At 58.1% G+C, this 7,298-nt stretch overlaps 1 long non-coding RNA gene across 1 annotated transcript; it reads right to left on the reverse strand.

The window, feature by feature from the left end:
- Window positions 1–5,072: 5,072 nt before the first annotated feature.
- On the reverse strand, window positions 5,073–7,038 carry LOC135288328 (uncharacterized). The gene is made up of 3 exons (XR_010351502.1): window positions 6,753–7,038; window positions 5,981–6,040; window positions 5,073–5,903 (listed from the first exon to the last, which is right to left on the reverse strand). It is a non-coding gene; the product is annotated as an uncharacterized LOC135288328 (long non-coding RNA).
- Between the last annotated feature and the right edge of the window lie 260 nt (window positions 7,039–7,298).

The raw sequence follows: 7,298 nt of genomic DNA on the forward strand, positions 1-7,298 counted from the left end.
AAGTACCCCAGGCAGTAGCGCTGGGCCCTGGATCACCCCAAAATCTGAGGCACCCAGGGAAGGAGCTGAGACCGCTGTGCCCATCCAGCAACTGCCCATCCCTAGCACACCCATTCCCCTGGAAACGCAGCCAGGGAACCCCTATTCCTTATATCACTCCATCCCTGGAAGGACATTCCCCAGGAACTCCATGGCCCAGGACCCCATTCCCAAGGAACCCTCTCCCATTCATGCCAACCCCTGCAATCCTCTCTCCCCCAGGACCTTGATTCTCTCAGGAACCCCATTCCCATGGGATCCCCATTCCTGCAGCATTGCCATCCTTGGCACACCCATCCCATGACCCCAAATCCCTGGAGCCCACGTTCCCCTGGGACGCTCATCCTTGAGTCCCCCCAGCCCTGGGCACCCCCATTTCCATGGCACTCCCATCCCAGGTGACACCCACTCCTCAGGACCCTCATTCCCCAGGGACCCCATCCCAGGGATGCCCCATTTCCCTAGACACCCATCCCTAGCTCCCCAAACCCACCAAGTCCCCAACTCCTGGGAACCCCATTTCCCACTTCGTCCCACGGACCCTTGTCCCCAGTCTGTGCCCAGCTTGTGGCCACCCTGCCCCCACCAAGGGCCACCGACACATGGAGACGGACGTGACCTTGCTTCCTTCCCCTTCATCCGAAGAGCTGTCAGCCAGGGGAGTGGTGGCCACAGCAGCAAGTGACAGCCAGTCCACATGGCTGGGGACACTGGCATGTCCGGGAAGGTGGCGCTGCTCCTGTGGGGTGAGTGCCCCAGGCAAGGTCCTGACACCCTGGGCATAGGGAGGGGAGGGGGCACAGGGGACTGCGGGGTCCCCTGCTGTCCCCAATGCCAGCAGTGCCAGTCCATATTACCCACACTGGACCTTGGTGGGACTGGGGATGTAGCTAAGCTTTGGGGATAGGAACAGAGGGCAAGAATTTGGGGATGAGGATGTAGGGACAGGAATGTGGGGACTGGCAGCTTTGGGCTCAGGTAGCTCTGGGGATAGGGACAAGGGAACTGGGATGCTGGGACAGAAGGGGACAAGAACTGTGAGGATGTAGCCATGGGGATGGGATCATGGGGAGGTGATCATGAGCTGGTGGAGGTGACCTGGGCCCGCATGGGCTGTGTCTGTGGTGTCCTCGTGCCTGGGGTGTCCCCATGTTATGCCTCAGCCCAGGGTGGCCTCGATGTCTCTGTTCCCAAGGTGTCTGTGCCACACGGATGTGGTTCATAGGTGACTGTGACACAGACATGTCCCCCCTCCTCACCAAATCTTTGGGGGAGCACCCAGACACACTTTCTCACACGAAGTGCTGTCCCCATGGGGACAGTTTGGAGACAGCCCTCACACCCAGATGCCTGGGTGCTGCTGTCCCCACAGTGCCACCCTCACTGAGCCCTGTTCCTTCTCCCTTCCAGCCCAGACCCTCGGCCTCACTGGTGAGTCCTCAGGGGATGCCATGTCCCCACCCCACTGTCCCCAGCCCCACGCCGGCCCAGGCAGGCTGGTGTACGGTGTCACCTGCAGGTGCCCAGACCACACAGCTTCTGGTGGAGCCCCCCTGGAGGCCTGCCGTGATGTGGGACTGGGTGACACTGACCTGCCAGGGCTCAGGGACTGCTGATGCCACCACCTGGTACAAGGACAGGCAGCGCTGGGGGCAGGAGGGAAAGGACCACCTCACTGTGACTGAGAGTGGCACCTACACGTGTGACAGACCCGGCAGTGGGCTGAGCCCCCCTGTGAGCATCTTAGATGGTGAGGGGGGTTCTTAAATGACCAAGGTGGCCCCTGATAGATCTAGTTGGGCTCCACTCCATGGGTGGCCTCACACCTCTCCTGTGGCGAGAGCCTGTGCCCTGCACACAGGGACACCCCAGTGCACCCCAGTGCACCCAGTGCATCCCAGTGCACCCAGATGTCTCTGGTGCCATTGGGACCCACCTCAGACCTGTGCCAAACCCTTCGGTGTGATGGCAACCTCCTGTCCCACAGATGAGCTGGTTCTGCAGGTGCCAGCACGGACACTGCTGGAGGGGGACACGGTGACGCTGCGCTGCCGGGGCCAGTGGAACAGCATAGTCACCAAGGTGCGATTTTAACGGGATGAGAATAATCTGACGGGGTCCATCAATGCGACCGAGCTGTCCCTGTCCCCTCTGCAGCTGAACCACAGTGGCCGCTACAGCTGCAGGGACTTGGTGGGGTCCTTTATTTCACGTTCAGCAGCAGTGACAGTGACAATGCATGGTGAGCATCCCCTTCAGCTGGAACTCCAATCTCCTGACACCCCCAAAGCCACTTCCCAGTGGACTCAGAGTCACAGTCCTCACCTCCCCTCTCCTTCCCTGAGCTCTTCCTGGTGCCAGTGCTGGAGGGTCCCCCCGAGCTCATCATGGGGTTGCCCATGACTCTCATCTGCCTCAGCATCCCAAGCCACATGTGGCCCCAAGCCCCCATCCTGCACGTGTTCTACTGGGTACTGGGACATGCAGGTGGTGGGGGGCCTGCAGGGGTTCCTGCAGCTGCTGGTGCCTGGCGTGGGGGTCTCCCATTCTGGAAATTAAAACTGCAGGGTGCGCTCCAATGTGGGTGCTGTGTGGAAGAGCAGCGCCCGGCTCTGCGTCACGGTGTGCAGTGAGTGCGGGGTTGGGTACAGGGAGCCCCCACAGCCTCCTCGGGTCTCCTGCCTGGGTACCTCCATGTCTTCCAGACACATTTGTATGTCCCCCCACCTCTACCCTCTGTCCCCTTCCTTCTCTGTGATGTGGCCCCAACCACAACATCCCCCATCACACCCACCCCCTCCTGTCCCTCTCCCCTCACACCAGCTGCCAGCCCCTCCCTGTGGCCTCAGCCCTGTCTGTGTCCCTGCAGTGCCTGTGGCCAATGCCACCATCACCCCCGGTCCCCTGGCACACCAGGTGCGAGCAGGTGACAATGTGACCCTGCGCTGCTCAGTGCAGGTGGGCTCAGCCCCTGTCACCTTCACTTGGCTGCACAACGGGCAGGAGGTGGCCTGGGGTCCCCTCCTGGAGCTTGGGGACATCAATGTGGGACATTCGGGCACCTACCAGTGCGTGGCCACCAACCAGCTGGATGGGCACCATCTGTTCCAGGCACTCAGCCGAGAACTGTCCCTAGAGGTGACACCGAGGAACACACAGGGACATAGGCTGATTAACACAGGGTCATCAGGGAGTGCAGGACCCCTGGAGTGATCCTGATGTGTCCACCTCGGTTTCTTGCAGTGGCCGCAGTGGTTGGTGGGGCCCTTTTGTTCCTGCTCCTGGTTGTGGGTGTCATTGTGGCCTGGTGCCAGTGGCACAGTTTGGGTGGGTGACAATGGGGGGATGGGGGTCCCAAGGAGCTGTAGAGGCCCCCAGAATTGGGGAGTGAAGGGGCAGCACCCACTGCTCTAGAACTGTGGCGTTGGCGGGGGGTCCTGTAGGGAATGTTGGGACTTGGGGTTGGGTTGGGTTGGGATGGAATGGGAATGTTGAGGTTGGGATGGGTTGATCTCGGTTCCTGTGAGAGCCATGGAAAGGGGGAGGGAAAGATAGGATGGGCTGATCCTGCTCCCCTGAGAGACAGGAAAAGCTGGGATTTGGGGATGGAATTTGTGGTAGGGATGAGATGTGAATGTTGAGGTTGGGCTGGGCTGATCCCACTCTCCAGGCAGCAGCTCTTCCCAGGATGCAGAGGAAAGCTCTGATCCATGTCCCTGTTCTCTCCCCTGGCAGGCAAGCGCCATGGAACCTCCCAGCCCAGGTAAGATGCCACCCCTGTCCATGTGCAGCCATGTCCTGAGAATCCCTGAGTGTCCCTGAATGTCCCCAAGTGCCCAGGGCAGCTTTTCCATGCCCAGCCAGGAAGGGTGACTGAGGAGCCCGAGCCCAGCACCCTCCAGCTCCTCCCAAAATCCCTTTCCTGGGAATGTCCAGGTTCTTCCCAGAGGTACCAGGACAGGACAAGGAGTGGTGGCCACAAACTCAACCCCCAGAAGTTCCACCTCCATTTGAGAATCTCTTCCCATGGAGTGTCCCCCTCAGGAGCCAACCCAAACCCACCTGGCCATGTCCCTGTGTCCCCTGCTCTGGGTGACCCCATCCTGGCAGCGCCGGGAGATCTCCAGAGTTCCTTTCTGACCCAACAACTGGGGAATTTGGGAATTCTGGGATCCTCATCCTTGTCCAGTGCTGCCTCTGCCCTGGCTTGGAGTGAGATCTCCTAGAATGAGAGATCAGGGTGGGATTTGAGGCCAAATTCCCTCTGCCCCAATGCCAGGAAGAGCCAAGTTTATTTTCTGATGTTGCCCCTGGATTTTCTTCCTTTTCCAGATGTCCACTCCGGCAGCTGGATCAGGATCGGCGTCGTAGCTGGGGTTGAAATCGTGTTGCTGTTATCGATTTACCTCGTGTTCTACTGCAAATCCAAAGGTGAGCATGGAAAACCATGCCTGGAGCCCAGGAAAACCATCCCAGGAGTTGGGACCTGGCAGGGGGGACAGAGCCAGGATGGGGCTGATTTGGGGTTGGTTTGAGGTAGATTTGTGGTGGATTTGGGGCAGATTTGGGGTGGATTTGGGGCAGATTTGTGGTGGATTCAGGGCGAATTTGGGGTTCTCCTGATTCTGTCTCATCTCCCCTAGTGGTTTAACCAATTGTTGGGTTTTTAGTTGGGGGAGAGCACAGGGGCTGTGGGGTTGGTTCCCTGTGGGGTGGAGCCAATCTTCTGGCGAGGTCTGAGGAGCCAATCTGCTGGCTCGCTTTGCAGATTGACACCTGGTTAAACCAGGGAAAGGAGCTGGACACGCCTCTGTGGAAAAGCAGATTTAAAAACGAGCAAAGCCCAAGAAAAGCTCTCTTTCCTCTGCCCTGGGAACAGGTCACTGACTGGCCCCACGTGGCCAGGCTGGGCTGAGATTCCTGCCACAGCCGGGCCGTGCCACCAGGACTGTCCCAACACCGTGAGTGAGCAGCCACGCGGCCGTGACAAGTGCCAGGAGTGGCCTCGTGGCCAGCACTGGAGATGGCCCCAAAACCCAGATCGACCACAAGGCCGAGACTGTCCGACCAAAATCCTCACGGCCGGGGCAGCTCTCACATGGAACTTTGTTTGCTTCATGGAAATTAAAATTAAAAGACAGGAAAGAGCTGTTTCTTGTGGAGAAGTCTCCATGGCATGGCAAGAGGGACTGCTCTCCACAAGAGAGCTGAAGACAGGCTGTTTTGAGTTGGTAAACTGAGTGAAAGTGCCAGGTTTTGTCTCTTTACCTTGTCAGTTGGAGAGAAAAGAGGGTGGGGAATAAGCATTCCAAAGGTTTATTCTGATTTTATTTTTATTTTAGCTCAGTCAATTGATATTTTTTTATACCCCTTAAAGTTTGGAGCCTGTTTTGCCCTCCACCTCCTGATCCGCATCTCACAGCAGGAAATGAGCAAATAACTCCAGTGAGCGCTGGGGTTTAACCAGCACTAAACCCACCTTAAAATTGGTGTGTTGGCCAGAAACTCAGACTGGCAAACCCAAACCTCTTCACACTCTTCACCAAGAAAAAGGGTAAAAAAAAGGATTCCTAAATTTCCAAACCCCAAAAACCCCACAAAATTGCCACCTCCGCTCATCCCGCCTGACCAATCCCAAATCCATCCCTTCCGGAGTTTTCCATCCCCAAATCTTCGCTCCAAGGCACAGCTGGGCATTGAATCTTGGGGGAAAAAACCCGAATTTCTGGATATTTATATTCCAGTGATCCCAGTGTCCACTGGAGTTTCCAGGAGAATTCCAAAGGGACGGGAATTCCAGGGTTTTAGGGGTGCTGGTGGTCAGCAGGATTTGGGAAGCCCAAGCACCTGTAACCCCCGTTATCCTGCAAGGAAATGGGTGGTATTTGGGGCATTTTGGGGATTTTTTGGTCCCAAAAAACCCCCGTGGATTCTCCATTACCTCCAAGTAGGCAGTCGAGACCAAAGCTTGGTCCAGCCTCTTCCTCTTGATGGAGGAAGGCTGTGGGGAAAAGGGGAAAAATTCCCATTGGGAAAAGCAGGATGACAATCCTGGGTGGGAAATTTGGGGAAATCCCTCCTGGAAAAGGGAAAATGCCTTGGAAGGGGCTCAGGGAGGGTTGGGGTGGTCACCCCTGGAGGTGTCCAAGGAATTCTTGGAGATTCCTTGGGATGACCAAGAAGGGACTGGACACTGGTCGGACTGGGAGACCTTGGAATTCTTTTCCAACCTGGCTGATCCCAGAATTGTGTGACCCCTCCCCACCCACAGGTGACCCAGACCCCTCCCAGGCCACTCCGGACCCCTCCCAGGTCACCTCGGCCAGCGCCACCATCTACAACCAGGTGCAGCGTGTGCAGGTGAGGGAGAAAAATAGGGAAAAATGGGGGAAAAGGGGAAAAAGGGGGATAAGGGGGAAAAAAGGGAAAAATGGGGAGAGGGGGGGAAAGGGGGAAAAGGGGGATAAGGGGGAAAAAGGGGGAGAGTAAGTGGGGGGCAAAAGGGAAACGAATACAGAAAAAAAGGGGGAAAAGGGAGGAAGAGGAAGAAGATATAAAAAGGGAGAGAAAGAGCAAAAAGGGGATTAAGGGAGAAAAAGAGGAAAAGGGGAAGAAAGGGGGGAAAGGGAAAACTAGAGAAAAGGGGGGAAAGGGGGGGAAAAGGAGAGTGTGTCATTGGGGGGGGGGTCACCCATCCCTGCCGCACCACTCACCCGGAATTTGGGAATCTCGGGAATAATGCCAGGTGACACAACTTGCTGAGCCCCAGCGTCCCACGGTGGCTTTGGGGACAAACTCCGGGATTTTTCCCCTTTTCCGAGCCCTGCTGGGCACAACCCCGGCAGGAAAAGGTGGTGGGAGGGCCAGGGTGGCCCTGTTGGGACCCTCGGGTCGCTGCCCACCCTTTGTCCCCTCGCTCAGAAGCCCAAAGGGACTGACCCCAGCGCCACCCCCCTGTCCTGCACCACCATCTACACCGCGGCCACCGGGCCACCCCCGGCCCCCGACAGAGCCCCCCGGTCCCCGACGGGGTCCCCAACCCCGCGGGGACGCCCCCCGCTCTCCCAGGTAAGGGGGACTGTCCCAAACCCCCGCCCGTGGGTGACCCCCGGCCCGGCCACCTCGCTGACCCCTCTGTGACCCCATTTTTGTCCCCCCCAGGAGCCCACCACGGTTTACGCCAGCGTGACCCTTCCTGTGGCCTGAGCCTCCCCGGGATCCTCCCTGGGATCCGTTCCCAGCTGGAACTGCTGCTGATC

Source organism: Passer domesticus, chromosome 32 (assembly GCF_036417665.1).
Source record: "Passer domesticus isolate bPasDom1 chromosome 32, bPasDom1.hap1, whole genome shotgun sequence".
NCBI lineage: Eukaryota > Metazoa > Chordata > Aves > Passeriformes > Passeridae > Passer > Passer domesticus.